Source organism: Wolffia australiana, chromosome 14 (assembly GCF_029677425.1).
Source record: "Wolffia australiana isolate 7733 chromosome 14, ASM2967742v1".
NCBI lineage: Eukaryota > Viridiplantae > Streptophyta > Magnoliopsida > Alismatales > Araceae > Wolffia > Wolffia australiana.
In genome coordinates, this window is record NC_135848.1 from 1,730,641 (window position 1) to 1,741,320 (window position 10,680).

The following is a 10,680-nucleotide window of genomic DNA, read 5'->3' on the forward strand; positions in this document are numbered from 1 at the left end:
ATTTGATCATCATAAAGAGGACTGGACAAAACAATACTTACCTTCTGGTTCCCATTTGTTGGTTTCTGATTTGTCCATGTTTGCTAATGAGGATGGTAGGCGGCCAATAAACCATGCAGAAGGTCTGCTGCTGACTAGGTGGTTGATGGGGAAGCTGACTGGGTGAAGGAGATATTATTTTTATCTCCATCATTCTAAGTTACAAGAAACGTAAATCAATGTAAGTATTAACCTCTTAATTACTTTTATGTTGTCATATTATCTTCTAGTACTCTCCCTCTCTCTATGTAATTACCTGAAGTACTCTAAAACTAAATAAAATATATTCTCTCTCTGTCTTCATCTTAAATTCTTAGAACATACACACACACACAGATATATATATATATATATAAATATAAATATATGCAGATATATGTATTTCTCTCCTCCATTAATGTATATCTAACTAGATAATTACTTCTTTCCCTTGGCTATTCTAATCCTTATCCCCTTAACTATCTTCTTCCTCTTATACCTTAATAAAAGTAGTCCTATTAACTAAATTCTTCCATGATCATCCTTTTTCCTTGTTAGACCTATCTGTATATCTTACCCCACATATTAATTAAAACTCTAAACTAATTCTCCATCTCCATCTCTTAATTCCTTAATTATTAGGTATAAAAGTAAATTTTATTCTCCACTTACTCAGTATCTCTGATATCCATATAATTATCAAGTTTTAAAAAATAATATAAGTGATATCTTATCTTAGAAACACCATCTACCTTATTTATTTCTCACTAACTTACAACTCTTTCCACTTACTAATTACTTATCTTCCATCTTCATTATCAGTATTATCGCATTTCTTACTCCACTTATAAAAAATATCTTATCATCTTTATCATCATCTTATTTCCCCTAACTCTAACTGAGCAGTAGATCCATCTTTAAAGGCCAATCATTGTGGAGATGACCTCACCTCCTACTATACATTTTTGAGTGAGTTCTATACAATTACAAATTTTATTTGATTTAGGAAAATTTTATTTACAACGACACTATAATTAACACTCTAATTTACTTCCATGAGAAATCTGGCAAGAAAGAGATATGTGGAGTGTGGAAGGTTTTACCTAGCGTATTGGGCTGGGAGAAGAGGCAATGAAGAAAACCCAGGTGGAAGAAACGAGTATAGTAGGGAGAGATAGAGAGATAGAAATATATAGAGAGTGGGCGATCAAAGGGGAGACTCATAGAAAGAGAAAGAGATCTTGAGGTTCAACCACATATTGATCCCAAAAACTTAGATGATGGGTTCCTATCCATAGCTTATTTGGATCATATGATGGATTTAGATCTCGTGTTTATCTGGACGTGATAATCTTATGTATTCTGAATTTTTTCATGGTATAAGAGTATTCCATGCAACGGTACCAAACATCTATCAAGATGGCAAATATGAGGCCTAATGCTGGTGGGGGCCAAGAAGCCTCACAAATCACTATTAAGGAGCAGAAAACTACCCCAAAAATATACTTCCTTCTGGTATGTCAATTCCCTTGACTCCAAGACGTACCAATTTTATGTGGTAAAATACACAATTTATTCCTACAATCTAGAGCTGTGTAATTACAAAAATCATAAAAAACAAGATCCACCCTTGATCTCTTTTATGCCAAAGAATTATCTAATGGAGGACAAATGGTGGAAGAGGCAGTTATGATTTGTAACCTCCATTGGAGCCAATACCATAGTATAATGCATTTGTCTCAGGTCTAACTAGTCAAATTAATGGCACGTCCCTTGAAGATGTCATTTCTAAAATTGTAGGAAAGATGAGAGAAGGTTTCGAATAAAAAAGACTATGTAACATAATTTCCACGCAAGGAAACTAAGTTCAATGTAATGCTCCAAATGATTGGGGGCATAGTAAAAGGAAGAACAACAAACGAAGAGGGCATCGAGCTGATATGCACTTGGATGCCAACTTTATGGAAAAATTTGCCTCAAAGTATAATATTGCAGAGAACATTTGAATTGAAACTTCAAAAGATGGCATTCTCAAATGCAAACTTAGAAATTTTAAAATCTATAGAATCTTGGATGTTAATGTTTGAAATGTATCCTAAATATTCCTTTTTCATAGATAGTTCATATGGACATCAAATTATCCAGATAGAGTAGAACTATCTCATCCTATTCATATGATAAATCTGGCCATTAGTGCTCTTTAGAGAGAGAGTTCAATAAATTATCATGTATGAATCCCTAAATGGTATTATACCTAAACATCAATCAGGTTCATTCATGTCATGGTTGTACAAGTAATTCATTGACCTGAGATGGACATCTCGTGGATGAATTAAAATGTTTTAACTACAACTTATTAATCTTTAATGATAGAATTCAAACACGTTTTAGCTCAGGTATAGTACGAAGCCCATAGAGATGATTGTGCGGTAAAGATAGAATCATCTACCCTCGGTATAAAAGGAAAAGTGACTCACGGAAGCTAATGCAGCAAAATCCCTCGCCAAGTTAGTGAGGATTATACTTCAGGGACGCGGACGGGACGAAGATTTCATCCCGGGATGAAATTTTTGTCCCGTCCACGGGGGCGGACAAAATGTTGGACGAAAAAATTGTTCTGACGTACCCCGGACGAGACGAATCTCGTCCCATCGGATGGGAAGTTTGTTCGTCCGGGGTACTCGGATGGTGGACGTCCGAATTGGACGATAATTTTTAGTTAATTTTTCTATTTTTTGTGAGAATGACCTTCAAATCATTTTAATCCAGGGCAGAGTTTATTTAAAATATTCAAAATACATTCATTGAAAACAATTCCACCCTATTCTAAAAATGTGACAATAACAAATGAAGCCCTGACAACTATACTTAATTATAGCTTCTTAATTGAAGAAATTGTAGAAAATATTCATCATACTTAGAACCATTGCACACGTGGTATGGGGAGATCATTTATTCCCTGTATAATAAGTTACCAACTGACACATGAAAAAAGATAGGAGCACGGGCTGCTGCATGACAAACACTTGACTAAATCAATCCTTCCAGCAGTTCTTTCACCTGTCAATGGCTCTCAAATAACATGATGATGATTTATGAGTATTCTATGGGGATCTGAAATACTTATATTTCCAAGTTATTTAAAAGAGATAAAAACTTCTGTCCTAATAGAAAACAACTCTGTCTTGGAGATTTTCATCTTGAACTGTGAATTTTTTACAAAAAGCAGCACCATGATCCATATCTTTGGAGTTTTTTTTGTTGGCTTCTTCTTTAATTATTCATTTATTTCCTACTGCGCCCACCAACTTCCTGGTGAGTTGGCATGAGGGTGTGGTAACAAGAGATGCACAATTATTGCCCACCCTTGACGATGATATTTTATATTAGAATTAATAAAATTCCAATCAATATTATTGTCAAATGCGTAACAGTCAAAGGTTTATTTTTAATTCACAGCTCTGAATTAAGTTCACTGATTCATTATAGTAGCTACTATCAACATTCAACACTTTGATCCTAGTGATGGCAGTCCACATCTGAATCATTATATAGCAGTGCTTAAATTTTGAATATTGTGCGCCATTGATGACTTGTATCCATATATTTGGATTTTCCCCATTAACACAAATTAATTGTTCAAAAAACAGGTTTCAGTAACAGCAAAGGTGAAACACAGATAGTGAGTGTTTTTTCAGAAGCTGGGACAGAATCTTGAGGCAGAGTTCATGCACCCATCCATCCACCTCGCGCAAAAGTAGTCAGTGTTGAGATGGCTGTCTCACATGTCCCACATGTAATCTGTTCAAACTGAAATCAAATCAAAGTTGTAAGGAAACATACAACAGTAACTCGAACATACTTAAAAAACATGAAAGAAATAAACACCAAAAAACCCATCATAAATGATGGGAATAAAACTTTAAAAAACTTTACAGAAATAGACAATCAGAAACCCATCATAAATGACAGAAATAAAACCTTTAAAAACGTGACATAAATAAACAGCCAAAAAACCATCATAAATGACAGAAATAAAACTTTAAAAAACCTGAAAGAAATAAACACCCAAAAACCCATCATAAATTATATAGAGATGCATTTAAGAAAGATTATAGGGAAGATTAACTCGAGCATCGTTCGAAAACCTGAAGGTGGTAAACACCCAAAAACTCATTACTATAATATCACGAAATCTATTTAGAGAAACATTACTCGGATAATCAGCTAAGCCGTCTTTAAAAAATCGAGCAATTAACAAACACCCACCTAAAAACCCATCACAAAAAAGGATAATTAACTCAAGCCTGGTTTGAAAACCCGTGATCAGAGGATCAAGAAACATGATTAGACAAAGATTACTCGAATAATCAACTAACCGTTGTTAAACAAGCATGCAATAATAATTAATAAACTCAACCCATCATAATAATAACATTCTTTCAGTAAAATATATAATAAACTCAAGCAATTATAATAATAACATTCTCTAAAAAAACAATTAACAAAACGCCCACCCAAAAACCAATCACAAAAAATATTTGAAACTGTAATTAACTCAAGCCTCGTTGGAAAACCCATGATCAAAGATTACTCGGATAATCAACTAACCGTCAATAAACAATCTGAAAACAACAATCAATAAACTCAAGCCATCATAATAATAACACTCTTCCAGAAAAAAACAATTAACACAAACCCACCCAGAAACCCATCACAATAAAATAAAGCAAAAATAAATTAATTAAATGATAATTAACTCAAGCCTGGTTCGAGAACCCATGATCAGATGATCAAGAAACATAATTAAACAAAGACTACTCGGATAATCAACTAACCATCGTTAAACGATCTGACAATAAGAATCAACAAACTCAAGCCATCATAATAATAACACTCTTTATAAAAAACAAAACAATTGAGACAAACCCACCCAGAAACCCATCACAATAAAACACCACAAAAAAAATAAAACGATAAATAACTTAATCCTGGTTCGAAAACCCATGATCAGACGATCTAGAAACACAATTAGACAAAGACTACTCAGATAATCAACTAACCATTGTTAAACGATCCGACAACAAGAATTCACAAACACAGGCCACCATAATCATAGCACTCTTCCAAAAACAAAAAAAAAAACAAAAATTTTAAATGACAACTTACTCAAGCCAGATCAGACGATCAAGAAACATGATAAAAGAAAGAAAAAAAATGGGATTTTGAGCTCAAGCGTCGTCGTTGAACTTGGCGGTGACGACGACGCAGACGATGAGCAGGCGATGAACGTTGAGAGAGGTGAGAAGGGCGGGTTTGGGCCGGTTCAGGAACCGGTCCAAGTAAATATCAGCGATGACGAAGAATAATAGGAAAAATAAAAAAAGGGGGAGAAATGGAGAGGACAACATGAAACGAGAAGGGCGAGGGAGAAGAGGAAGAGAAGGAACGAACGAAGAGAAAGAAGAAACTTGAAAAAAGGAACAGAATTAGATGGAATGAAGAAACCACATTAAACAGAAACATAGAAGATATAAGAATAAACACAGGCAGCTGAAATCTTGTTCCTTTTTCATTTATTTTCCCAACAATTTCACATGTCGAACTGTTAGGCCGGTGAGCATGACATGCATACTGAAGACGTCATGATGATTAAATCAGCGCAAATTTCCCAATTTGGACAGTACTGGTTCATCTCCAAGATAGACACGCCCTTCTGCACTCTTCGCTTAAGCCTGGGAGCAGGCGAATAGTATGCACCCTTCGTTTAGGGGAAAATACTTCACCAAGTTATTTAAACTAAATTTCAGACCAACATTGTAGGGAGATATTCATTGCAAGCATACGGAACAAAAATATATGGGGTAAGAAGCATGACTTATTGTAAATAGAGAGGGATGTAAATGGGCGGGCCACCTTCCTTTTTTGCTGCTCTTAAGCTGTCACGTGGAAAGGAGCGAGTTAGAAAAAGAAACATGCAAAAACAAAAGGTCAAAGAATGTTCTAACATAACTCACCGTCAGAAGAGCTGTCATCATCATCAATGTCATCCTCGGAGTCAGACGAGCACTGCTCTGCGCGACGGAACCATGCATGAAGCATCATCAGCGTCTCTATGCTCTTTGCATCTAGGCGACCTCTACGGTACGTGGTGATGCCTCAACGCAAAGTATATTGTCGCTTGTTGGACATAGTGATCCGGAAGACGTCTTCAAGCTGACTCGTCCTGCTCTGAATCACACCCAGTTGCACTCGTTGTACACGCGCTGTCGAGAAGACCGCCGAGGTAGGAAAGCACACCTTCGCGATATGACGGATGCATGACATCTATCTTGGAGAATGGATCCAGGGTTCCCGCCGTCGCCACTGTGTGATTGCCCCAAATGACCTTTGCGTACTGCATCAACTTGTTATACATGGCACTACACGCCGAGCGCAACGCTTCCCTCCACTTGTCATCCAAGGTAGCCCCAGCACTATACATAGCCTTCTCGAGTTGGGACTTCAGGTCCGAGATCAACGATGTCACGTCAGTGATCGACAATCTCTTTACGGAGTAGACGTAGTCAGAACCTTCACACAGTGGCCCCAAGATACTGAGATATTCCTCAATTAAATCCCAGTCCTCCTGACATAGCGTGTAGTCCTTACACAATGTGGAAAGAAACCTCACAACCATATGGTTGAGTACCTCCCTCTTCGCAAGAGCACGCTCTAACATCTTGAATGTGGAGTTCCAACGCATCGGGCAGTCCACTTTTATCTTGTTCGAGTTCGGAAGCTCAAACATCCTGCACATATCAACATATTTCTCCATCCGTTACGTGGACCCTTGAATAGCGTTGACGATGGCTCTGACGCGTGAGACGGCTACTCCTAGGGGTGCATAAGTTGTTGAACTGCATTCGTCGCCTTGCGAGTCGATATGTTTATCCGTGACCAACGCAGCATATGGCTGAAGATCTCAATCTCGTACTGTCCTAATTTCTGGTGCTTCAAGGTTACGTATGATCCTCAGTCCGGACTAGACTACAAGGTTGAGAATAGGTACAACGCACGGTACATGTCTATCCATAGTGAATTGTGGATTTACAGTATTCAGCTGATCTACAATTGACGACATCATGGTTCTGTTGTTAGACGCGTTGTCCGTCATGATGGCACAAAGCTTCGACTCTATTCCATACTCATATGCAACCTCCACGACGAGCCTCGCCAAGTTGGTGCCGCAATGGGACCCCTTGACCCGCCGGATAGCAAGTAGTAGATCACAGAGCTTCCAATCACCGTCGATCCATGGGCGGTTACACCCATAAGGGAGAGGTTATTTCTTGACGTCCACGCGTCCACTATCAAAGAGACGCTATGAATTTCAGCAAACATCTCTACTAGTTTCCCTCGGACTTCTATATACATGGTAGAATCCGTAGCTTTAACCGCATCAGGGCCAGGGACGTCGCCAACCAACTGCATCCCGTAGAACCATAATCTTCGGAACGACTTCTTCTTCACAAGTCGCCATGGAAGATCGTTGTCACAAATGAATCTGTCGAACTCTTCCTTCATACGCTCCTTGGTGATGCAGAGGTAATTAAAGCTTGGGTGACAGAAAGTTATATTGGATTTGCTTCCTCTGATTTGTGTGGACGCTCTTCAGTTCATCGTGATATTTACGATGCGCTTTCTCTATATGTCTCCTGAACACATTCGTACTCCTTTTTTTATTCCGCCTGATGATGACCTTATGAGCGGGGCTCTGCGCTTGACAAAGCGTACACTGGTACTCGTCTGGGCCGAGTTCAACAAATCGATCTAAAACTTTAGACCGCTTGCGTCTAACACTTCGAGATGACACATTGTCATCAATCTCTATCGCGTAGCACTCCGCAGACTCCGACGGCGTAGCCCTAGCTGTTGACTTGGGCGTGGTAGTGGATGTGGACTCCATATCTACATCAGAATTAATCACAATACATATTCGTTCATATTGACAAAAAACATAGCAATTTGAACACGGTACTAAAGACACACTGAAGTATGATAAACAAATGGAGAGTGTAATAGATGTGTGCAACAATCAACATTCACAAGGAGAGATCGATAGCTAGATCGATACATAGAAAGATCGATAGCTAGATCGATAACTAGAATAGCTACACAGAAGGAGAGATGTTTGTTACAAGTTATACAATTGAATAAATGAAATCTTTGTCACATACAACTGTGTATTTCATAATCCAACTTTTGAGTGTCATGAAACTACAGAAGTCTTCATAAGGTTATATAATTTATGAGATTCATGAAATAAAAAATGTGCAGATCATAGATAACAAAACTATATATATATCTCTCCTATATTAACACAAATTTATCCATACACATGCATATGAAAAAGAGAGAGGAAGCAATGGGCACACAGGTAAAAATGAGAAAAAGTACCAGACACTTAATATTCAAGCATAGCTTCTTAGAAGAAAGGAGACGACGCAGCCAAGCCCTGCGCTTGCGCCAACCTGCATAAGCCAAAATTTTATTGAACCGCGAAAATAATTTTTAATAAGAAAAAAATTCAGAGATAATTATATTTTTAGAGTTCTAGAAAAACTGATATTTCGAAACAACGCCGTGTTCAAAACAGAAATATGGTGCTGGTTGGCGAGGGAAACAGAGAAAAGATGCAGAGAACGGGAGGTGGATAGAAATGGGTTGTCTCCACTTAATTTGTTGATATTCCAATTAAATTAGTCAATTTTTAGCCAATAGACATTGAAACTAAAATAGTCATGGATAACTATTTTCCTAAAATATCTATTTTAATCTCGTTAGATAAAGATAAATTTGTACAAACACAAAAAGAGAGAGTGAGTGAGAGTGATGACACATATTTAGAAGATATTTCGCAAGTTGGATATCACCATAAGCAAGAACCCTAAGTAATACAGATTAAAATTAGCCCATAAATTACCAAGGATAACCTTGGTAATCTAGAGAAATATATATATATATATATATATATATATATATATATATATATATATATATATATATATAGGGAGAGATAGAGATGGATGAATGGATTAGATGGATTTATAGATTGAGAGAAAGAGAGAGAGAAAACATCAAACTGATGGTAAATATTTCAGGGTGGGACGCTGCCAGAAAGAAAATCAGAAATATAAAGAGATCGACTAGATTACCCCATTTTGATATCTATCTAACAGTCGATAGATAGCTAGATCGATAGATAGATACATAGATAGATAGCTAGATATAAAGATCGATAGAAAGATAGATAGAAAGATCGATAGAAAGATAGATAGAAAGATCGATAGATAGGTAGATAGATAGCTACATAGAAAGATCAATAGATAGCTAGATCGACAGATAGATACATAGATAGATAGAAAGATCGATAGAAAGATAGATAGAAAGATCGATAGATAGGTAGATAGATAGATAGATAGCTACATAGAAATATCGATAGATAGCTAGATCGACAAATAGATACATAGATAAATAGAAAGATAGATAGAAAGATCGATAGAAATATCGATAGAAAGATAGATAGAAAGATCAATAGAAAGATCGATAGATAGGTAGATAGATAGGTAGATAGAAAGATCGATAGATAGCTAGATCGACAGATAGATACATAGATAGAAAGATAGATAGAAAGATGGATAGAAAGATAGATAGAAAGATCGATAGATAGGTAGATAGATAGCTACATAGAAATATCGATAGATAGCTAGATCGACAGATAGATACATAGATAGATAGAAAGATAGATAGAAAGATCGACAGAAAGATTGATAGATAGGTAGATAGATAGATAGGTACCTTGTCGGCAGCGCGCCCTCGCTTCTCTATCACGAGCTCGCTCGAGGTTGAAGACGATGACGCCGACTTCCAAAAGAAAGAAGATTCTAAGAATAAGGCAAGGGGCGAGTCGCAGAGATGGAGGAAGACAAGGGTGGGTTTCAGAAGGCAACCCGATGGCTCTGCAGGGTACTGGGTACGACTCGTGCTCCCGCCGAATTTCTTTCGAAGGACAATACTAGGGCTGGCGGCATGAAATTCTCTCTAATTTTGTCCGGACGGGACGAAAATTCGTCCAGGAGAGTTGGGACAGTCCGAAACTTCGTCCAAGAGAGGTACGACGGGACGGTCCTGGACGAGATACCGTCCCGTCCATCGTCCCGGGGGAAATGATGGATGTCAGCCGGGATGAATTTCGTCCCGTCTCGTCCATCGTCCTCGTCCGGGACGATCCAGAAGTATAGTGAGGATATGGGAGAAAATGTTCTCCAATGATACCTATTATGCATCAGTATTAACTGAATGATGGATTAGGGTTTGATGATTAACCATACCCTAAGTCATATGGAAGACTCGTGTTGATGAAGTATTATACATGTACGGTAACTGATGACAGACAGTGCATAGACTATTCATTATTTTCTAAAGCACGAGGTTAGCTTGGCACCTCACAAGCTTGAAACTGAACCTATCAATTTGGTTAAATCAAGTCCTAATTAATTTACATGTTGGTATAGTTAATTAATAACACCAGTCAATGTATGTTATTGGTTCTTGAATTTATTAACTAGAACGATATATGGGCCTAGAGGGTCACATGCACAAGACTAGAAGGATGTTCAA